Consider the following 24,312-nt stretch of genomic DNA (forward strand, 5'->3'; position numbering starts at 1 on the left):
TGAAAGTATAAACGAAGCATTTAGGTAACATCAGGTTACAGCAGGAAAGATAAATTAAACTTTGGAATCAGCATTTAGCACTAAGGCTATCAGGAGATTCTTCTCTTCCAGGTTCACTCTTACAGGATGTGAATACAAGAAGCTATTTTGAACTGAGGAGTCAATAGAAGAGATTTTGGAACAAATAGGAGAAAGTCAACAGGATCTAATTATGAGGATCAGATACTGTTTCTCCAGATAGAATTCAATGGGGAAATTGCTGGTTTAACTTTGGTACCAGGTAAGTTAGTATGAATACAGTTTCTATGAGAACAAATACAATTTTGTAAGAGCTCAAAGAACAATGTGAGTTAAGATTGTGTGATCAAGATACTATATATGGGTTTTCAAAAAGCCTTGTGAAGGATCTCTAACCCAAAAGATCTTTAAGAAACTAAGCTCTTAAGAAATAGGAGAAAACATCTTGGATTAATAACTGAATAAAAATAGGAGACAACAGGCAAGATAAAATAACTATTCTCACAAGGAAGAGAAGTTGCTGATGGAATCATAGAGGATTTGTGCAGTCTGTATATTCATAAATAATTTTTATGAAGGGAGGGGGATGATTCAGAAGGTGCCACTGTTTGCAGGTAACACAAAATTATTTAAGATTGATGGATCTACAGCTGGCTGTGAAGGTTTGAAATAGGATTTCCTAGCTGAGTGCAGGACAAAATGGTATAGGACATTCAAGGTATGTTCCAGCTGCTTGAAAATAGACATCTAGAGTCATTTGAGAGGGTACTTGACATAGCCACGTGATGGTGGCAGAAGTCAGACACACAGCCTGTCCTTGGCTGTGACATTAGATGCCTATGTTTGGGAAATGGAATCCCATTTTTAGTGCCTGTTAATATATTGTAATACTTATGGAGAAAAATAACCTTAGGCCTATGTAAAAATGCCTTGCAAAATGTTCAGGTAAGAGGTCTTGGAGTCAAAATATGTATGATTCTCTGAAAACATCAGTAGTGGCCAAAATTGCAAATTGATTGTTAAGCACTATTAGAAAAAAAAAAATAGGAAAAAAAAAATTACTGTGATCCTGCATAAACCTGCTACAAAACCATAACGCTATGGATACTGTGTTCAGTATTGATCTTCCCATCCCCAAATAGATATAGGAGAACTGGGAAAGTATTACAAGGGAGACAGAAAGAATGGAACTGCTTTCCTGTGAGTTTGAGTAGATTAGGACTCTTCATTTGCAAGAGCCACATCGGAAGAGAGATAAGACAGAAAACTATGAAAAACCATGAATGGCATCAGAATGTGAACAAGGAATCATCATTCACTATTTCTCACAGTGTAAGATGCGAGGCTCCCACAGTAAATGAGCCTTTTAGATTTCAAATGGAGAAAATGCTACCGGTTGCGGACTTCACTTCTACAGAAAACTATGGAGGTTAAAAGTATAGATGAGCTGAAAAAGCAGCAAGGTAGAGGCATGTAGTGTTGGTTCATCCGTGGTTCTTAAACAAGATGACTTGGAAGCAATGCCAAGCTTAGTAAGTTCGTAAGTCGGTAATATCCAGAGTGCAGGAGGAGAAACTGAAGGAAAAATCACTTTATGTATGCCGCTGTCTCTGCTTTTCTCTAGCCAATCACCAGTGCTGGAGCCAAGAAACAGAGTTATGGAAAATTTGGTCTGGCGTGTAGCCAGCGTGACTGATTCTGCACTTTTATTATGAGATCCCTCCCCTTGATCTGTAGTGCACTGGCTTCTCTATAGCTTAAGAACATGGAGTAAATATTCCGGGTTTCTTCTTCCACATATATACCATTGAAAGTCAAGAATAAATTTTTTAAAAAATGGAATATGCTAAGAGAAATAAAAGAACCCTTCCGGAGGCTCCCCCCAAAAAATTTGTTGTCTCGTATTTGGCTATATTAACTTTGAATCATAGAACACGCATAATGCACCTTATACTGATAGTTCTGACTGCAGAAACAGCCTGAAATCATCACTGAGTTAGGGACACTGCTGGAAGGGAACAGCTTTTGAGCAGTTACAGAAACTTTATGTAACCATTCAGGACAGCAGCTGTGTAAGGGAAATGCTGGAGTATGTAAGTGCACATGCTGAATTCAAACATGCAGACGTTAGTTAAGAGAGTAAGGATAACACCACTATGGGGAGAAACAGAAACACAGGAAAAACAATTCCAAAGGTCAAAATCTTCATGGATTTTAATGACCAGAGCTACTAGTGGTTGATTCCGTAACTCCTATTTCTGGTTGGCACCTGAAACCCCCATGCAAAAACACTTCCACACTGCTCTGAAGTGTTGTGCTTGTCCCTTTTATAGGTCCTCCACAGCCTTTTCCATCCAAGCAAGGGCAGCTAAAGCTCATTCATACTCCCATAAAGCAGTTATGCCCAATTCAGGTATATTCCAGAACGCACTGGAAGAAGCATCTATGCAATCTGGCTCACTGAGTGAGCTCTACAGGGTTCGTGTCAAATCAAATGCCACTAGGAAGGTTTTATGAGAAGTCATCTTTCTCTCACATGCCTGCTAGATGTTTCCTGCCATCTGGGATTGTTCTGAGCTTTTGCCTGTCCAGGTAAATGTGTTGCTCTTTGCAAGGACAAGTGACATCAACTGACAGCCTTTAGAGATTTAGCCTCTGTTTTAGCCACAGAGTACTCATGAACAGTGTTCAACTTAGAAATTGTTACAACTCGAGGTAATGTAATGGTTACAGCCAAAATCCTAATATGAACCATAAACAAACACGTAACAGAATAAAGTAAGCTCCTCATACTTGATAGGACTATTTCCTAAAATCGTGATTCATTTCTACTGTAGCATCTGCTGATCTCTTTACTAAGAAGTCTCAGTAAATGTGTTTTAAATTTGCAGACAGTTGTGCATGTGTGTATATATATACACACATATATACATACATATGTACATGTATGTATACATACATACACACACATATCTATATACATTTTTTTATATATAGATATAAAATAAATTTCCTGAGCAAGGGAAAGATGAGTCAAAGCCATAACTGATGCTTTTGTGATTGTGCTTGGATCCCCACAGCAATTAAGCTGGATCTCTCTCCCTAAAGAGAGCTTTGGGTGCACACTGGGAGAGCTGCCACCATAACCGTTGCCAGTGCTGCAGGAACGTTGCCTGCTGACAAGACCTGTGCCATTTTTGGCACTCAGGCTTTGCTGGGTTGCTGGTTTTCAATCACTGTGAAAAGCTAGGAGCAAAGAAAGGCACAATATGGTAGCAACATGCAGCGAGCTTGCAGTGAACTATGAAATAGTTATAGCAGGTAAAACTGAATGGTTTGGTATTGCAAGGAGGGCAGAAGAGACAGTACTGGGACAAGTAAGGTGCTAGGGAGCACCAGGGATGCACTTAAATAGGCTGGGCAGTCCCCGAAATATATGATAAAGTCTATCCTTTATTTTATTTTTGTGGAAGACTTTTTTGCCCAGCCTAGACAAGAAAATGAATGCCACTAACGGGAAGGTCCAGTTATTTCTCACTCACGTTATTTCTTTACTAGGTAATTACTGGACCAACAAGGTGATGTGCCTCAAACCAGGAGGACTAACATGGGGGACCGTATGCCTTAGCAGATGCATTACAACCTCAGACAGTATACGAGAAATAATAAAAGCCTGACAAGGAATGGAGGTGGGGGAAGGACAGTTTAGCAAAAAAAGGTACATCTTGGCACTTCATAAGGATAGTGATACACAGAACTGGCAAAAATCAAGCAGAGTCAGACCTTGCAAACCAAATTAAACAGATGGCAAAAGCTTTCTGTCATATGAGAGGAAAATAACCAAGAGAATCACTGTGCACTGAGGATAGAATAGAAATTAAACATAATCTAGGTGTGACCCAAAAACTAAATTAAGACTTTGAGAATAAAAAAAAAAATCAAAATGGGAAAATGGGATTAAGTGAAATATGAATTTGTTTTTTAAAAAATCATGCAGATAAACTTGTTATCTCACCCCCTTTATTTTAATGACAACGTGATTGTTGAGATAAAGCAAATGCAGTAGATTCAACCTTTCTGCTCTTCAGTAAAGCATTTGATACATTACTACAGGGGGAATTAGTAGTTAAATTGGAAAAGATAAGGACAAGTATCAGAACTGTAAGATAAGTAAAGAAGTGACTGAACGGGAGACAAGAGTGAGTTATGTTGAAAGGATTTCTCTCTCTCCCTGGAGGAAAGTTACTAGTGGAGTTCCTTTAGGATTGGTCTGGGGATTAATTTTATTTAATATTTTCCTTAATGACCTAGGCAGAAAAAGTAGGAGTGTACTAATTAATTTGCTGATGATACAAAACTGGGAGATGTCATGAATACAGAGGAGGATTGGAATATTATACAGGAAGAATTAAATGACCTTGAAGACTGGGGTAATAGAAATGGGATGGAATTTAAGGTCATGCGCTGCAAGGTCATGCACTTAGGGACTAATGAAAAGTATCTGCTATGAACTGTCAGTGGGAAATGACAGAGGGAAAAACCACCTAGTTGTAACAGTCAGTCACAGAATTACTATGAACTACCAGTGCACTTAGACCACAGAACAGGAAAATGCAATTTAAAGATATATTGAGGAAAATATTTTTAATGAAGCAAGGACTGTATTCATGCCATTGACCAAGGTGCTTGTTAGACATCACTTGAAATTCTGAATCCCTACGATTGGGGTGCAAATTTTTATTTTTTTAAAAAGGTGCAAAGAGTGACTAGTATGGTGATCAGAGGAAAGGATGGCCTGTCTGAAAAGAAGCTGTGCCCCGCAAAACAGAGGTTGAGAGGGGAAGCAATTGCTGTCTATAAATATATGATGAGGTAAACACCAGGGAGAAAAAAAAGCTCTTGAATTCACATGAAAATTTTGACATGAGAACAAAAAGACATAAATTGGCAATGAATACATTTGGACAAGAAATGGAGAAAAGCTTTCTAGACACCAGAGCCATAAGTACAGGAGTGTGGGAGTAAACACAGAGCTGGATAGATTTATTAACTGGGTTTACATGATGTGACTCATGTGCTGGCACCCGTTTGAACTTGATGACTCCTGGTCAGCCCTATGCCCTATTTTTCAGGCAATCTTGCTTCACAGTCCTTTGCTTGGCTTATTACATTTTCTTGCACATTCTTGGTTGTACTTGTGGATATATTTTATAACATAATCTCTTTGATATAATACAAATATTACATGATATCTTTAGTTTATCTATTCTCTACTTTCCTGAGAGGCAAACAGCAACAACAGCCCATGTCTTGCAATGACCAGAACAATGGAATAAAACAGAAATAAAACTATTGTTTCTTTACAACAAATTTGTTGAATTGCAGCAAAAAAATCTAAAACCAGAATAAAGTAGTTCAGAAAATAAACACCTTGAGCCACATCCACTCAAAAAACACATTCAGATGTAAGAACAATTTCACTGAAAGACAATCTCTGATTTTTGTCTTTTTGTTTCCATTCTGTATATTTACACACATTTTTGGAAGTCCCTCAAGTACTTTCCAGATTTAAAGTTTACTCAGTACATACTTTACACAGTTTTCATGATGGCCCATTACAGTTGTTATTAAGTTCTTATGTTCATGCAGTCCCCTCTGAGACAAGAATTACACTTGCAATATCGATAGGAATTTTTTTCTGTGAGGACTACAGACTAATATTTTATAACAGTAAGTTGATTTGTTTCTCAGAATACAAATATTCCCTTTTCTTAACCAGACCATGATTATTAGGTTATAATTTCTCAGTTTTATTGCATTATTATCAGGAGCAGAGAGGGGGGAAGACCTCAGTTCTCTCTCTGTTGAGTGACATGGCTTAATCGTAATGAATGGAAATAGTCCCAAGGATATGTACTGTATTTGTGGTGTAAAATCAAAACAGTCATATTGTGTCTTTAATGCTGTCTCAAATGGATACTCTCATTACTGCGTTCTGAGAAATTCTCTACCCTAGTATGTCTCAAATCTCATTCTAATCATTATAAATTAACAATGCAGAGGCTGAAAAGCAGCAGCAGCATGCTCTGATACTGAGTAAATAACGACAACCCTGTGTTTCCCAGGAGAGGGTCCTTTCTTTATGATAAACCAGTAAATTGAACAGGTTTCTCACTATCTGATTGAGGAGTTACAACTATTAAAATTTTGAGATTATTTGCAATGACTACTGCATCTGACAAATATTGAGTTACAATACTTAGTCTGTGTAACCAACAGCTTATTCCTTTTTTTCATGTGCTGTTGTGTTGTGTTTCATCAACTTTGGAGACGATGATGCAAAATAATGCAATGTGACACCATGAAATACAATAAGATGTGACATAACACATTAGAAATTTAAAGAATGAAAAGCTTCAGTCAATTCAGGAAATAGGAACCTTGTCCAAATTTATTGTGACAAGTAAGAACAGTGCAAACACTAAACACTGTTTTCAAACCAGAGGGCACCATTGTTTTTTGACCACCCAAATTGCTTGCAGATACTGCCGTCATCTTTATTTTTAGTTTAATTTAATAGGCGCAGAGCTAGGAGCTTTTTCAGTTTGGGTGGTGTTTTTGTTGTTTGGGGGGTTTCCTCTCCCTTTCCTCCAGCCTGGCATTAGTATTTAAATATCTAAATTGGCATCTGAATGACTTGGCGTGATTGTCGGCAACTTTCCATTCCAAACAAACCCGTTCCTTGACATTTCAAAAAGATGCATTGCTAACATGCTTCCAAGGATTTTGTAAAAATCCAATTCTGTGAACACAGGCTCAAAATGGGTGAACAAAAAAGCATCTGTGTTAGCAGAAAAGAAGTGTTTTCAGTTCATATCTAGGGTATGCTAATTGAAAATCTAGAAACAGGCTGCTTTCCTGTAGAGTACTGAAATGAATTGGAATATGAAACAACTCTCTTAAATCTGACTACTCCAGACTTTTCTTCCTCACATTTTCACTGTCATTTATTCATATCTGTCTGGTGATATTTAGGTCTGCATTAATGGATTAAAGTCCACATTGATCTCAGTTGGAAAATATGAGTTGCTGTTGCTGATCACCCTATGCTATTGCCAAAGCATTCTCCTTTGCTAGTAAAGTCAGATTCTATTGAAGTCTATCCCAAATAGTCATCTGTATAAACAATGATATGTGATTCTAAACTTCAAGCACATTTTCTGACCAGCTGTACTAACCATTTTTATGTAAGTTTTATTTAAGGGCAGCACTACCATGCCGTGAAGTCAGACAATGAAGAGATTAAAACTATTTTTTTTAAAGCCATCTTAGGGCCTGGATGGCTCATTTGATCGGACGCTGGCCTTTCATCACAGGGAAAAGCAGCTCATATCTAGCTTCGACCGTCGTGTTCAGAAGTAATCTTTATGGGATGCTTATAAAATGTTTGCAATGAAATGAGTACAGGGATTCTTGGTTTACTTGTCAGTACAGTGAAGAAGAACAGGGAACTGTCAACTAGTGTATATGCAGGTGAAAATTAAGTCTCCTGAAAGGGATTTTAGAAAGTGCAAAGCTCATACAAGCACCTAGCTAAATGAATAATAGACAGGTGACTGCTAAAAAACACATCTTTCCTAGCAAATCAAAATTAAATAGTACAGCAAATACTTCTAAATCAATAAGTGCTATAAAAATCTCTGTGGAGATTTATTTTTGTGCACAAAAGGATAAAATCCAATGTTCATTGAGATGGATGAAGAAATAAATGAATTAAATAGATGTTCTGTGCTGTTCCTGCCACTTTTAAAAAAATAATGATTCTAGACCAGATCCTTAGCCGAGTGACACATCTGATTAGCTCCAATAGTGGATTTTGTGGTAAATCAGATAGTAATATATAACTATATAGCTATTTTTCAGAGCTAAATCCATTATTAATTGAGTTCTGGGTATTAGATCAGCTGAGAAAATGGCTCAAAAATATTCACCTCCATTTTAACATGAATTGGGGCCCAAATGGGTACAGTTGTAGCAGAAAAAAAGTTCTGTAATGAATGTAAGGCTGCTTGAGCAGCTTTCTAGACTTCATTGCCCTCAGGTAGAATAAAATTTGCTACTGATGTGATTTAAAGCCAGCTTTTAATGTATTTAGGTAACTAGCCACAGTTCATTTGAAATCTGGCCTGTAAGTGTTATTGTCTATTTAACAAACTACTCACAGTCATGATATTGAATTTTCAGTACACCCAGAAAAACAATTCCCAGGAAAGCAGTCTTCCAACTTTCTGTATTTTTAACTGTAGTGAAAGAGCAACTTAATTAGTGTTTTTTCAAAATCTGGCTAGAATTAATTTTTTTTTTTTTTCTCCTTATAGGTTTAATGATTATTATGAACTTGGCAAGTTGAAAGTGAGTATCAAAAATTGATAGGCTTTCCATGAGCTAATTGTTGGATGACACATTAAAATTAATAAGCTCCTTTAAAAATACAAGAACTTAGTTTCAAGTTTTATGGAATAGCCAAATTATTGTCAGCCAATGAGATTCCACATATATACATATAAACATATGTAAATGAACATATATTATGCATTCACACTATACAGATAGCATTTATAATGTAAGCTCAGCTTTAGCTGGTGATGGAAAAAGGCTCCAACAGTTTTCTGGGGCTGTACCTGTTACCCCATCCTATGACATGGGTGCAGATGCACTGCAGAGAACTTCCATCATTCCCGTGCTTTGCTTGTTCTGCGCCCTTCAGAGCAGAGGAGGGACCCCAGGGGTGGGTCAGCGATGGGAGAAGAGCTTTGGACTTCATCCTTAGCCAGTAGCCTTCAGAGCTGACTGCTTGCATTTACAGAAGTACTAGTAGCACTTTTCTTCTGTACAGGGAAGTTATTTGGGAGGCTGCAAGCCTCTTCTTGCCCCCCTGGCATGGTTCGGCTTCAAACTGTGCTTTCCAAAGAGCAACTTGCAGCTGGCATGGCCTACTGCTTATATTGTAATTTATGAACTCAGTGGTGAGTAAAATTGTTGTGTGTTCTCTATTCTTGCAGTTTCCAAGTGCAAGTTCCTCTGTAATAGCCTGCCAGTTGAATGAAAGTAATGGTTTGGGGGGAGGAGGGCTATGCCCATTTATTCCTTAGTTTCTCTGCTACAGCTGCCAAGAAGAGAACAAATTGTAGTGGTGTCTTTTGTGATGTGGACATCTGCCCACTGAATCTGGATAAGCTCACCACCATGCTCTATGTAAGTCACCAGACAACCATCACATGGTAATGACTTTCAGTCACCAAGACCTGTTCAGATTTGAACCTCTGACCCAGAGGTGAAAGGTTTTCTATAGCTCAGTGTTTCCCTGAGCTGACCAGTACCTCACCTGCTCACACTTTGATAAATACAATCAGAAAAGAATAAAAACACTCTGCAGACAATAGTGATTTTGTGCACCAGATTCTGGAATCAGTTTTTCCACTGTCTTTTCTGCAGCTTCAATGCCATCAGCACAAATATAAGTTGTATAGCCAACATAAAAACAATCTACGCCAACTCTTGGTAGAAACTACTGCTTTTTTGTATTTTTTAATGTGTACATCCTCACTGCTGGCTTCTGCAAAACAGCTGCCTTGCAATTTGTAAGGATAACTAGATGATACAGAGCTGGCTGTGCATGGGGTGGAGGATCAGTTTCTTAATACTTGCCTGTACTGGAATTAGAACTAGAGCAGGAAAGGTCTGTGAATTGCGTGGCATTTTGAAGCAAACAGGAAACTGAATGGCAAGTTGTTTTTTTCACATACACCAATGTACATATGGATCAATTGGTCTTTGAAAGCAGTGGAAATGCTGATAAAACAGCAGAATCTGACCCAATGGTTTAAGCACTCCTTTTACAGGTGTTACTTTGGCATATCCATGTGTTTTTAGTAACAGCTTCAAACCACACAGCGGATGTGAAATAAGTCGCTACTACTTTAGGCAATGCTAATATTGCTAATATTTAGAAATGTGTTTTAAGTTCGAATTCAAAGCATGGCATGGGTTTTTCTCTTATCCTTTCATGAATTAGAGGTTCCAAACAGGAAATCAGATGTTAGGAAACAGAACTTCTTCCCTCCCAGCTTGAACAGCCAGGAGTTCTGAGAAAACAATATGCCACCACTGCTACTTTCAAAGTATCTCTATAATGTGGGTCCCGCAAAGGCAAACAACCTCTTGACCTCACACTTTCATTGATGGGAAAAAGGTTATACGTTACCTATATTTTGCCATATCACAGATTATTACAGCATGCAACATAAAGATATTCAGCAGGAAAAAAAAAGAAAAGAAAGAATGAAAGAAATTCTAAATTGTGGAACTACCCACCCTACTGCTTATTGTTTTAAAATCCTCAGTTAGGGCTCAGTGTAGGGAACTAAAAGGCTGAACAAAAATATTTTTAAATCCATATGGTGCTATTTTCTGTGAAATAGCAAGGAGATCTTTAAATTATTAAGCTTTTTGCATTCTCATGTGATTACTCTGCCTTGGTATACAAATGAAGGGAAAATAAAAGTCAAATAATAACTGATCTTTGCTGTGGTGTCCAGATTAGAACCATGTTCTGTGCAGAAGTGATGGGCATGTAAGCCCTTCCTATCAGGAGATCTGTCTGGCACTCATCAGGCAGTGTTACTTGATCACAGCTGGATAAAAATGCACACCCAGGGCAAATCTGTAAACACCAGCTTAATCTGCATGGGAAAAGTTACTGTCATCTCCTCCGACAGAAAAAGCCTCCAGGACACATTCCAGCAGTAACAGTCACTTCAGTTTGTTACAAATGTTGTCAGATTTAGACACAAAACCATTAAAGATGTCAAAAAGCTACAATTGAAAAAATAAGTGTATTGCTTTTTAGGTATTTTATTTTAGAAAAATGAGGAAAGTCAGTAGTTTTATCACTATGACCAAAAGAATGCGTATGTTTTGCAGGGGGGGAATCCCTATCATACAGCACTAGCTAACAAGCTACATTTTAGACTGTAATTCACAGTCCTCTAACATAGTTCCTTTTTTATATCAGGACATCTTAAAGAGATTTTTCTTTAGGCCAAGGATTGTAATTTGGATAATATTTTGCAGGAGTCATCTTTGTGCATAAATTAAAAACAACTCTGTCTTAGGATATGCCAAAAACCTACTTTTGGCTTCTTACGCCTCTATCAATGGTCATATTTGCAATTGCAAGACCAGAATCTATTACTCTTGTAATCAGCCCTGGAAAACACCTGAATCACTTCATCGTCAGAATAGCTATAAACTAATGGAAAAAAAAGGGCTTTTATCAACTCTAGACAGTTTAACTAAAATAATACAGTTAGAGATTCATAGCTTGCTTGTCTTTTTCAAGCAGATATTCCCATTTCCTTGAGAGAGATTATGCATATGTGCAAAAAAAAAAAAAAAAAAAGCAGGGCTTGGGACTTGATTCAGCTATCCAGGACTGGCAATGGGAAACTTTTGTTTAAATTTAATGTGAGATGGACCAGACCCCAGAGTTCCCAATGTGAAAATCCTAATGCTACAAATTCCCCCTCTGACTTCATATCTTCCCTTCTGCCCTCTCATGCCCACACTCATGCATAACAGAGCCACAGAATGACTGGTTTCTGCAATGTGTTAAATAGGAGGAAAGGGAACATTCAGAAGAAAACTAGGTATTTGGGGCTTTCTTCAACCCAAGATTAATGTCAAGAGATTTTTCTTAGCATTAGTGTCAGTGCTAGCCAGGAAAAATGATCCCATTAAAGGGCCCCTCATGAATAATTCATGAGGCCCAATTTAGTGTTAGTACTGAGGGTGAGAGATAAACAGGTGATAGAGTTTGTAGGGAAACCATTGCACTTGGCATGGTATTTTGGTGGTGTTATTTTTTTTTAAATCTGTATATGCATTAGAGGATGGAGACATAACATGATTTTTAAAACTCGGGTTACTGTTCAACTTCGAGTTGAGCATCTATGTGATCTGTATTTCCAAATCATTAGTGATGAGCTATTCCCCCTAAGTGCATTAAAGTAGAAAGCTCCATAGACAAGCTGGTAATTTAGGGGCTGTGTTTGGCAACAGAATTCCTCGCTACTTTGCTGTTCTCTTCTACGTCCATTGTGAGTATGGAAGAATAGTTACTGAATGTAGCAATTAAGGGGTTTTTTCCTCCCCAAATTAAAAGTTACATTTTTGCAATAATTGCAGTAGTTGAATAATTTATGTCCATTTAAGTGGAATAGCAGTCAGCACTGATGTTTACTGAAAACCCTTTTGTGTTTAGTGTAAAAAGGTAAAAATAAAAGTGGGGTAAAAGAGGTATAGGCAGGCCTGTGAACATGAGATTATTATCATGCCTGTGCAAATCATCAGACTTCAACCTACAATTGACTTCTTTGAATTATAGCATGAGTAGGTATATTCCAGACAAATAGAAGTTACTAGAGATGGTGCTGGGGCTGGTTGAGCCATCGCAGCTGGTCACACAGAAAGCTCCTAGTAAGGCTATAATAAGTAGCCTTTAATTTAAGCAGTATGTCCTGCTGCTGCTCATGCATTTAGAAAACCAAAAAGAAGAGATGTACAGTAGCTAAAGGTGACTGGATGTAGTGCCTTTTCCATGCTGCCCCTTGTAAGGCCAGGCACAATTAAAATCTCTGTGTCTGTGTTGTGCCATTGCTCTGCAAGCCTCTTTCTTTCTGACTAAGATAATCACAGGGAAATGGCTACCAGCCACTCAGTGGTTTTGTTTTATACTGTATATTTTGCAGTTCTCACTTTTAGTTAGAAACACCAATAGAAAGAGGGATTCAAAATCCCTGGCAGCTCTGAATGGAGAAAAGGAGAGACAGCTTACTATGCACGTGCTTGCTGAGCCTGGCAGTGTGATTGTTTCCGTTTTATTATACTGATTTTTGTATTCAGCCATAGGATATGATTCTGGTCTGTAACAGTATAATTCCATTGCTACTTCCAAGTTGCAAGGAAGGCAAATGAGATCAGCATCCGTCCTCCTGGGTTTATTCTGATAAATATTTAGTGAAGATTGAACTCTACCAAAATGCCACTAGGATTTTGCTCTAAATAGAAATTATATCATTGGACTTGTGGCCTCTATTGCCAAGATCTGTGAGCTGTCAATCCCAGATGCTCATTCCCATGCAGTGGCTACAGTTTGCATGGTTGAGCTGGTTTAATCCAAAACTAGGATGTCTCTACCAGTGAGTGATTGGCCTAGAGGCATGAAGTGACAGGACAGTACTTCAAAATTAATTTACTTAAGTGATGTTGCTGGTCTTTCTAGAGTGGTCACCTCTGTGGGACATTGGTTTTGTAAGCTAAATGCACATTTCTCAGTGTATAATAATCACTATCCCCTTAAGGCCCATAGGGTGACATAAATCTACTTTAAAAAAATTCTGTAGTGACATATCCATGCATATGATAGTTCAAGCTCCTATAGTAAAAACACCATCAACTCTCCAAGTTTCTGTTCTTGAAAGCAACAACAATCTATCGAGTCTGTAGTAAAAAAGTTGTATTTTTATAACTGTGGTTCATGAATTGTTGCAAAAGTTGGGCAAATAAAAATATTCTCTGCTTTGAAATTTCTGGTTTGCCCTCAAAGTGGATAAAAAATGAAAGTGAAATGCAATCTTGTGATCCAGATGTTGAGGTGAATAATGATACAGCACACAGAGAATAGGTTTAAACATTAGGCTGAAAAGGTATTAACCTAATTTTAGAATTCCATGCCCCAATCAAACAGTCCCAGGGTCCCAGCTGTAGAAGATATGGCCTCATTCTGATGCCAAAGATGGTTTTCTTTCTACCTGTGCTCTTCAAGTCACTTGGGGGATTCAGCCCACTGCTCAGCAGGAGTAAGGATAGGGATAAAGGATTCCTCTGTCTTCACTAGGCCTAAAACATTCCTCCTGCTGCAAGGGTCATGGTCAAATATCACTGGGGCCCCAAAATTGAGTTTACCTGGGGATCTACTCCATAGATTTGTTAAGAAGCTAAAGTCCCCATAGTCTTATACCTTTACCCTGAGCAAAGAGAGAGGAACAAGTGTGGTCAATGAGGTTGGTTGCTTCCTTCCTTCATGCTGGTGAGTACAAGGCCTTGCAAGAAGGGAGTAGGCAAGATCCAATTTTCACCACAAGGATGGTCTCCCTCTCTCCCTCCAAGGTATTACAGGCTGCTGGGAATATATTTGCTTGCTTCTTTGGTGAAGCACTATTCCTGAGGAGTGGGAAGGATGGCATTCTGATATACTGGCATTTGGGGATACCTTTCTCTTCTATAAGATGACTGTGTAGCCCAGTTGTACAAATTATGTGTCTGTAAATATATATTCGCTTCTTTGAATAGTTGATAGCTATGTAAACTATATGCCGTATGTGTTTTTTCAGGCATCAGAAATATGCACTTTTGCAAGTTTGGGAGTATCTGTGTTTTCTGTTGCATTTTTTGAGGTGCTACATAAACATTATTCTTTGTAAAAATGCTTCTACCTTGAATTATGCTTGGCACCAATTTACATTGTAATATTACTGACACTGCCATTTAATTTGCCTAGTTGCCTATGGTCTAAGTGTAGGTAATTTACAAACCTTTAACAATGTTCAGCTTTCCTAAATGGTAGGGAGAACTGCAATTACACTTAAAATGCACTGGTGCACTATGTGTCAGCAAAAAAGGACCTACAAAAGACATAATTACAATGTAATTGCCCACAAGTTCATGAAGTAAACATACATTATTAGAAGGCACTCATCTATTCAATTTAAGTGACATTACAGATAACATATTGCATAAATAGGAAGCCATTTTGTGACTAGTTAGTATAATAATAGGAGTTGAAATTAAAATGTGGTATATGTATTCCTAAGAGCACTTCAAGCTTGGCATCTGCTCTATAGTGGTTGGCATTATGCTTCATTTCCAGTTTTAAACATTTGAATATTCTCTACAGATATACACCAATAAATAATGATACTATTAGGTACCTCCTAAAAAAAAAAAAAGTTTCAAACAAATGTTTAGGCTGCCTAAGGCCATTCTTATCCAAGGAAAATCTCAGAAGCAGGAAATGGTCAGAGACAGCAGGGAAAATTTTCAGGAGTTGTTTTTGGTGAGCCAAATTGTCTAAAACTATGCAAAATTCAAGCTCTATTTCATTTTTGATCATTTGAACATCCCTGTAACAAAAGCAGTATGGCTGCAGTCTACGCCCCATTCCAGATGTACATTCAAAGGTAACCACCAAAGATGCAATACCAGCATCCCCTTGCCTTTGCTTGGCGAGGCCTGGATATATATGGGGGTCAGTGGTTACCCCACATCGCACCAGGCAGAGGAGCTAATTTTCATCTTGGAGGCCAAAACTGCATCCTGAATTGCACATTTTAGAGAATTTGGCCTTGTACCTTTTTAATAAATAGCAGTTGAGTATGTACATAGATTAGATTTGGTCACTGGAAGTTAATGGGTCCTCTGGATCAAATCCCCTCTGAAATGTCCCCTTGTGTCTGACAATTTCTAGGAGGATAGGCTTTGCAGGGATTTAGTGTAAATAACTGGCTTATTCTCACAAAATCTCTGGAACACCCGTTCCTCACGTGATGACACCATATCCTCCTGAATCATTTTGTTGTTTTTCCTGCTTGCTAAGGAAGGAGTATGTATCCCCTGTTCCTGGTTCCTCGATGGAGCAGCTCAGCTCTTCGTGCAGTGCCCTGGAGAGGCATCAGGCTCCATCTCAGCAAGGAGGTAGAACCAGAATTGTGAGTTCAGGGCCCGTATTTTTACCAAAATCAATGTTGTCTCCCTAGATTATGTTTGTGTTGTCAAGGACCTAATTAGTGTAAAAAGCCGCTTTATTTTTTAAAAAAAATCTTTATTATTAAGGTCTTGTTATGTTCTGTGCTCTCCCAGTGAAAAACACAGTTCGGTTTGAAAGTCAGGCAAATATCTTAAGGCTGCTGAAGCCAGCTATTTAATGTTTTACTTTTCTTGTGTGACCTTATAAGCAGTCTGACACAGTGTAGGTCCAGAGTAGATTGTTTACTTTTAATTTGCTCATAATAGCCTTCCTTGCCAACTTTTACAAACAACATGATATCATAGATTTTTACTTGGGATTCCACTCTGTTGAACACGGCTCAGATTTTTTTTCCTTTTACCTCTTTCACTAGATAAATATAATAGTGGATTACCAACTTGTTAAGTACTTCCTTTTGGAAAACATTGTCTGATACTTGATATTGTACCAGGGCTCAACCTAAATTGGTTTAATTCCTTGTACCTGCTGTGTAGTTAGATGAGATCAACTAGACAGACCTTTCCCATTGGTTAAAGGTCAAAAATAGCCTAAAGACATGTTGTTTACAGCACATCATATTGAGAAATATACTTTTCATAGAAGGCATGACCATATTTTCATTAGCAGTGATAAAAAAAGCTTAAACAGCTCTGCAGATATAATTACAGAGGATTATTTTTAATCACAAACCTATTTTTAAGAAAATGTAGAAGAATAAAATTCACCAGAGAATATTTTCATTATTATTTTACTATAATTATTACTAGATTATATAAAATGTTGGTTTATTACCCATTATTTGAGCACATTTGAGAAACCCCAGACAGTTCAGAGTAAGAGTCATATTCTGATGATATTTATATAACAGTAAATAACTTCACCAATGTCTGGCCTTATGCAAAATTATAATGGAGTCCCTGATGGCTAAAATGATGACTGACATTATTGGATTTTCTCATTTTAATTATTGTTAGATGCCAAGATAGAAACTAATCTGTTTATTTAAACTTTTCAAATTATTTCACCCTTGCAAAAATAATGAAGTTATTAACAAAATTTTTAACGCTTTGTAAGGTAATTTTGTAAATGTATTGTAATCTTTGTTTTGCGGAACTGAATGGCAAAGAGATTAAGTGCATCTTCTCAAAGAAGTATGAGTTTTTAAAAAGCTCAAGTTAAAAAAAAACCACAAGCAAGATTAAGAAATGTAAAGGCTGGGTTGTTGGGGGTTTTTTTTGGATGATGGCTTGAATTTTACACTCACCTATAATAGATGGGATTCAGTGGTCACCAAAATGTTGATACCATCGTATTTTCAGACATTGATATTACTATTTACTTTTTTTTTAGGAAAAGTTCTCAAAATTCTTTGCTAATTAATATAAACTTATCAAGAATGCACAGTGAGCACTTTAGCATTAGATTTTTTTATTTAGTATATATAGTTTCCTAGGAAAATACTTATTTCTATGATATTTTCTACAAAAAAGAGACACTACAGGTTTTTCACCTTTCTTTAATACTGGAGCTCAAAATCTCAGTATTTTACTTGAAAATGGTTTATGTGGACCTACCAAAACAATTGAGAGTTTTCTTGAAGCATTTAAGCTGGAAAATGGCTTTTTTATTAAGCTAAAATATTTCATGTTGACAATTTCAAAACAAGCCACTAATATTTTTTATTTCAGAAGTCATGTTCATTGGTAGGTGACTACTTCATTAAGCTGGTCTTTCATTCTGATGGTAGAACCAGAAAAGGCTTAAAACTCGGATGTGACCATTATTTCTTTAAAATTGGGGGTTGAATAAACCGCGATTTTTAAATAGTATGCTTGTATTAACTAAAATTTATAGGAATGATGGAAGCTATTCACATGCTGTGGTTCGAGGGACTTGGATTTAGAAGCCTGTGTTTCTTCTATAGTTGGGGAAGACACAGGCATCTCCAGGGAAGGATTCATCAAAGTTAAATAATTACACAATTTCTTTACAGAAAAAAGGGCTGCTAGAATGGACCGTGTAAAACAGTGTATTACTAGTAGAGTGAGAGTTATGTCCATAAGATACAAAAAAGATGAAGTTTTTGCAGTGAGGTATTAGTTATATGGTAGATAACATGCCAATGATGAGTTTGACAGGTAATAACCTATAAAGTCCATATGCAACATCTGAAGCAAAAATGGACATGAATTTTCCAAAAATAGAGACTTTGTTCTGTGGTGTTGACATCCTCCCAACAGTCATATCTCTTCACACAAGTCATGTCTGAGAAGAGGAAATAACATTTTCAGTTTTATATGGCTTGACATCTTCAGAAGACTAGACGGGGAAGATCTGGTAATCCTGTAATTTACAACATTAGATAATTAAAGCACTGAAGAGGAGGAAAAAAAAAAAAAAAACCCAAAATGATGATGAAGAGTGACTTTTGGACATTTGCGATGGCACATCTGCCGCTTATGTGAAATTCCCTGAGTTTTCATAAAAGATATGTGCTCCAGCCTTGAAAAGTCTGATTAGAGGAGAGCTCTCAACTCCAATGATCTCCAACAGCTACTTGACAGAACACCCTTACATGTCGACTTTTGAGGTGCTTTGGCAAATCTTGATTAGCTAACTTTTTGATGCATTTGTTGGTACTGGAAGCTACCGATGTTCTGAGATATGAAACCAAAGCCAATGATAATGACAGATAGCACACGATTTTTGAATATTCTTCATGATCTCTTAAGTTCACTATTGTGCTTAATTATTCTTGGTTTACCTTTTTAAGCGATTGTTTAACAAAAAATTTGGTGCATATTTTCAAACAGTGCTTAAATGGAGTGAGTAAATCTTAAACATTCAGCAGGTGGAGAGTATGTGTCTAACATGGACAGCAGAGTCCATGTTTGTATTTTATATGACAAGAAGCAGTAACTTGGTAATTAAGTAAATATTGTAATAAGTATGGCTCTGACATCCACTTGAAGCTTATAACTCCCCAGGGAACAGATGCTTAATTTGTGGCCATGATAATAACAACCTAATGAACCTCCCATCTTACTGGATAGCTTAATAAACTTCAAAGAAAACAAAACAAGAATCTATGAGTAAAAGTACATCCTTAGCTTTTCATTAAACAAAATGAGCATGAGTCAAGGCCCAGCATGGCTTCCAAAGTTAAAGCTACCAACTACAAAGCAAATGTATGCAGAGAAATGTACAACAAAAGACATAGCTTTTAAACCTCCAGTTGAGTTTCCATAAATGTTGCTTACAAAAGCTACCATTCTCTATGTTAACAAAAAGTTGTGGATATGTTCTTCACTAAATCCTCTTTTCCCATATAATCCACCTTGTGCACTTTATCTCAAGTGTGTTTTATCTGATCTAATCCTGGGCTCATTCATTCTCAGATAGAAGCAACAGGATTATTTCACACTTAAACTAGGCCCAATCTTTCTGTGGGTCCATAAGAGGACACCTGGGTAATGAGAAATTACCTATGGAACAAAAGATTAAGCAGGTGCTAGGAAAAAAATAATTCTTTCAAATACAGCAATTTTTAAGGAAAAGATAAAACATTTTTATTCAGAAAAATGTTCATAGAAGACACTATATTTTGAAAGGAATGAGCTTACACCATATTTAGTACCAATATTACTTGGTACAAGTTTTATTAGAAAAAAACAAATTCTGTTTCAGTCACCCTGAAGTGACATTGATTTCCCTGGAGTTAACCAGGTCACAGAGACCAGTTCATACCCAGTCATGTCTGTCTTCCTTGTTCTACCAGCCCTTACTTTAGCACACTTTCAGTTAGGGGGAAGAGGAGGAGGAGGGAGGCTTTGTGGCTCAGTAAATTAGCTGCAGAATTTTTTTTCCTTTACAGTAGTGGGTAAGACAACTCAGAAATAAAATCAAATCCCTCTGGTCGTCGTCCCCCCCCCAGAGTTGTGGGACATGTTAATACATAACCAAGTTCAATCTCCTTTGCTTGACGCAGCAGAAACTTTAAATAAAAAAATTTATGTGTGCACGTATATCTATATCTATTTCACCTATATCTATAGCTATATCTATATATCTGTCTTGTATGTCTCCTTTGGCTTGGAGAGACCACAGGATCGCCCCAAATATTGTCTTCTATCTGTTTCCAATGTATATCAGACTCTTGGTGTGAAGGTGTGAAGGCAGAGCAATAATTTACTGTTTTGAAACAGTGGATCAGTTCCTCAGGAGACATAAACTGGTGTAGTATGTAATTATTTTCCAATCATTCACTCCTTCCCTTTTGTCATCAGCCTCCTCATGGACCAATGTATAACACCAGAGAATTTGTCCCTTAATTCCTTGGACACAGTGGCACTGTGGACTGATGACTTGACTTTCTCAGTGGTGGTCCTTTGAGTTTTCTTCTCTCCAAAGAAATACAACAGAAGTACAGTATGTGAGTAATTTCACAGGATTCAGATGAATACATTACTGAATTATTACACTAGAGATTGAAAACAGATACACATTAGAAAGAAAAAGAAAAAAAAAAAAAGAGTGGATGTGATCTAAATCCTCAGGCCTCAGGATACAGACTAATCTTCTACTTAACTGGCTAATAGGGAAGAAGTGTCCAGTAGGTTATCATACAGCTGCACAGTAGAGGTTTTGTTCTTTTTTCCTTTGTAATACCTGGTACTACGTGATGTCCATCACAGAATAAAAGATTGAATGGTCAACAGATGCAGGATTTTTATAGTCTGTGTCTTGCTCAGGTGTAAAGATGAATCTGGAGTTTACACTGGTCTTGCAGTTTGGGAAGGGAGGGTCCTGGTGCTGTGGGTTTTCAGTTTCGCTGGATGTACGCGAGGAAGGGAGAGCGCTCAGCATCTTGTAAGGGTACAGATCTATGGCTTGATAGTAGAAAGCAAGACTACTAGATCCAGAAGTGTGTTTTCCTAAAGCACTCAAAAAAGTGGTCTAGTTTTAGCGTTTTAAGTTATTACTTAACCCACAATGCATACTTTGTAGAAGCAATGATGCCTTAGCAATACGAAGCTTCAGTGTGGAATTTTATTTTCAAAGCTAAAATGTTGTACTGAGAACTGAAGTGAAAAGCTATAAATGCGTTCTCTTTTGAATTGTATACAAATGCAGTTTTATTCATTCTCAAGTCTTGCAAGCCAATTTCAAACTGGCTTCTAGGTGAATCTATATGAATAACCATTTATTTAAGTGTATTTCTAGATAGGCTGGAAAAATTTAAATAAATAACTGTATCATTACATAGATGGAAAAAGTCAATTGTGGCTTAAAAGTTTGTCCCAAATAAGAACTTTGATCCTTTAAATACTTTAAGAAACACAGAATGAAATAAATGAAATCAATTCACTTTTTTTTTTTGTGAAAATATTGAAGTTTCTGTTGGAAAATGATTTTTTTTTTTATCTGAGTGTGTAGAGGCATTTTTTCTAAGTGGAATAATTTCCAAATTAATGAAAATTGGTTAACTGAGAATGGTTGCTAAACTTTTGATTTCTTCTGTGTAGGATAATTGATTTATGCACTATTTTATCTAACAATTTGATGCAGCATGTTCTCCCCCAGATATGCTTCTGGTAAGATCCTGTAGTTTTATCAAAAGGCAAATACAAACACATAGAAAGGCAAAATCAGAATAATACTAACATTGATGAATGACAGTAGGAAAATAATGCTCATTTTTCGAATAAGCATTTGGCAGTATGGAAACAGTTCCTTTTACTTTCAATGAGGCAAGCTTTGCTCACCATCTTGGTCTCCCCAGCTCCTCCCAGCTGGTGGGACAACCCCAGCACACTGACCAAAAGGGTGGAGGGTGGGAAAATAGAGTAAATACATAAATCTCTGTAATGTACAATTAATAATCTTTTTAGAAATGACTGAACATGGAGCAGCAATCTCTGTCACATGCAGGAATTCCTCTAACCAAGGACACATGCAGACTGACTTAATGAATTATCCTTCTCAACAGTGGGAGCAGTAATTCAGTACCTGCAGTTTAGGGTTATTTAACCCAGGATGTGTTACCCAGGACATGTACAGAAAAAGTTCATAACAATTTTTTTGACTTGTCATCCAGCAGCAGTTAACAGAAATGCAAACTGAGTTAGGGCTGTTGACTAGGTAAAATGAAATTTTAAATTAATTTCATGTGTACAACTTCATATTCATTTCAAAACTTGTAACAGTATGGTGTTACTAAAAGAATTAAATATCAGTAGGCTTGAAGATCTTAATGCTTTCAAAACTATATTTTAAAGACAATTTTTGCTTTTTACCAATCTCACAGTAAAAAATTTGTCAATTTAAAGGATGCTTATTAAACTTACTTATGTGGGGATTTCCATTTCCATATGATAAAACGTTACTTCAAATAGAGCTATACTCTTAAATAATCCTTAATTTGTATATACAAGGTATGTGACTGTAAGACTTTAGGCACAGAAATAAACACTGAAATGACATGACTTTCAAGCAAATCGGTTAACTTCCTTGGCTTCTTTCAGGAAGTTCCAAAAACACAGTAATTGAGAAGAAAACATTTCATGGAACAAAAATCACCCTTAAGTACTCAAGACTCAACAGAAACAAAATCTATTTGCTGAGGGTTGTAATTTGTGTATCAGTTGCTTTTCTCTTTTGACTGAATAATGCAATAAAACAATGACTGCTTCTCTTGGACCAATGCAACTGTTTTGGAGCTGATAATCCTTTACAGTGTGGTTGGAAAAAAAAAAATCCTTTGAAACAGTGATTCAGGACCATCATGACAAAAGATGATACTACACTGATATTGTCAGACTTAATTTTTGATTAGTTAAAAATTGTCTTCTGTTTCTTCTGTATAATTCCCCTCCACCCATGCAAGGACCCCTACTTATTGTTTGGATGTGAAGTTTAAGAAATAAAAAAATGACATGCAAAGTGATACAGGGATAAATAAGACAGAGAAGTGCATATCTGTATATGTATAAAAAGTATATTTATGTATACACATATATACACCTATATGCTATACCCTACTTATTTCTATAATGTGCTGTTTGCTCTTCTGACCAATAGATAGTGGTAATTATCTGTGTATAGGTACGTGTATGAGAGAGGGAGAACAGATGTCCGTGATTATGTAAGTTATGGTAATTAACAGTACATAAATGAAACAAGTTTGTTTTTGTTGATGTGTCACTTGCACACTGCTCCTCTTGAGCATTGGGTTACATCCTGTACACGATCGCCTTATTGTCTACTGTCATAAAAATTCCAGTTTTGTTTCTGAGCAGTCACAGAATGGGACTTGCCAGCTGTCATGGAAAATGTATTCAGTTTCATTTCCACTTAATTTATCTAATCTTAATTCTATTATTATTTTATTACAATTATTTAAGTGCTTGGGGCAACAATCTAAAGTAAAAACAAATAAACAGTAGGAGTTCCAGATAATTTGTAAGTGATCTGAAAGGTCTAATGGAAACAACATCATTATTGCAGTTTTATTTTTTGAAAGGTTAATATTATAGAAGCTTCATCATTGCTGCTATAGTTAACAGTCTGTCAACACTGACATGTTAAATTCCTGCTTCATGAGATTAATGGCTAAACTATAAAAACTCACTCTGGACAGGGAAAAAAAAAGTTGTGAAGTAGTGTTTAAATGTTCAAAACCTTGTAACTACAGGCCCCATATCACCTTCATTTTCAGCACTTGAAACACTTGAGCACAACTTGAAACACAGAAGAGCATCCAAGCCCATGATTAAGTCCATTTCGGTTCTACTCAACACTTTCATGCGAAGGCACCTGCTAGCTTCCTTGACTGCAATGAAATCTGAACACAGGCTTAAAGATCTGAAAGTCCAAGTGTTGAATCGAACTGAGATGAATTTGTGGTTTGCCATCCTGGGCTCAGCTGCTTATCTCTCCTCACCCTCTTCAGCAAGAACCGTGAGTAGCTGCATTCAAAGAAGCGCATAGCAATCATCTGTATGGCATTTGAAGCATGGATTTGTTGAGTTTTATGCTTAATCATAACCTTTAGCTTCCATTTAATCTCTGAATCCAGCCACAGTTGCTCTCACGAATATGACAGCCACCCTATCTACTGAATCTGTGTAACCACAGCATCCTCATTACCACTAATTTTATTTCTCCATCCCCCTTGTTGCCTTGCCTTGATCCTCCCCATAACATGGCTGGTTTAGGGTGCCTTGCAGGGTGATTTGGGTTCTCACTTTCTCCTTCTAATGCAATGAGTTAGTTATTTCTGATGTTCCAATCTTGGTTTAAGATCTCTTTTTCTTTTTTTCCTTTTCTTACTCAGCCTTTAGACAGCATGATATATGTTTCACTGTGTTTATGCAGCTAAACCACATAAAAATATGTAAAGGAGCTAATAAATCAACTCATTGAAACTT

The 24,312-nt window shown here is 36.9% G+C and overlaps 1 long non-coding RNA gene across 1 annotated transcript; it reads left to right on the top strand.

Moving 5' to 3' along the window:
- Positions 1 to 165: 165 nt before the first annotated feature.
- Positions 166 to 23,807, top strand: LOC148050839 (uncharacterized). Its single transcript, XR_015700720.1, has 3 exons — positions 166 to 280; positions 8,397 to 8,430; positions 23,601 to 23,807. It is a non-coding gene; the product is annotated as an uncharacterized LOC148050839 (long non-coding RNA).
- Positions 23,808 to 24,312: the final 505 nt, after the last annotated feature.

The sequence above is a fragment of the Nipponia nippon genome, unplaced genomic scaffold, assembly GCF_047370975.1.
Source record: "Nipponia nippon isolate SJK-2023a ecotype South Korea unplaced genomic scaffold, ASM4737097v1 scaffold_7, whole genome shotgun sequence".
Taxonomy (NCBI): domain Eukaryota; kingdom Metazoa; phylum Chordata; class Aves; order Pelecaniformes; family Threskiornithidae; genus Nipponia; species Nipponia nippon.